Here is a 498-nt window from a genome sequence, read left to right as displayed (position 1 = left end):
TACCATTATGTAATGGCCATCTTTGTCTCTTTTGATCTTTGTTGGTTTAAAGTCTGTTTTATCAGAGACTAGGATTGCAACCCCTGCTTTTTTTTGTTTTCCATTTCCTTGGTAGATCTTCCTCCAGCCCTTTAATTTGAGCCTATCTGTGTCTCTGCACATGAGATGGGTCTTCTGAATAAAGCACACTGAAGGGTCTTGACTCTTTACCCAATTTGCCAGTCTGTGTCTTCTAATTGGAGTATTTAGCCTATTTACATTTAAGGTTAATATTGGTATGTGTGAATTTGGTCCTGTCATTATTATGTTAGCTGGTTATTTTGCTCGTTAGTTGATGCAGTTTCTTCCTAGCATCAATGGTCTTTACAATTTGGCATGTTTTTGCAGTGGCTGGTGCTGGTTGTTCCTTTCCATGTTTAGTGTTTCCTTCAGGAGCTCTTGTAAGGCAGGCCTGGTGGTGACAAAATCTCTCAGCATTTGCTTGTCTGTGAAGGATTT

This window comes from Colobus angolensis, unplaced genomic scaffold (genome assembly GCF_000951035.1).
Source record: "Colobus angolensis palliatus isolate OR3802 unplaced genomic scaffold, Cang.pa_1.0 Scaffold166, whole genome shotgun sequence".
Classification (NCBI taxonomy): domain Eukaryota; kingdom Metazoa; phylum Chordata; class Mammalia; order Primates; family Cercopithecidae; genus Colobus; species Colobus angolensis.
Note: the sequence above shows the minus strand (reverse complement) of the source record.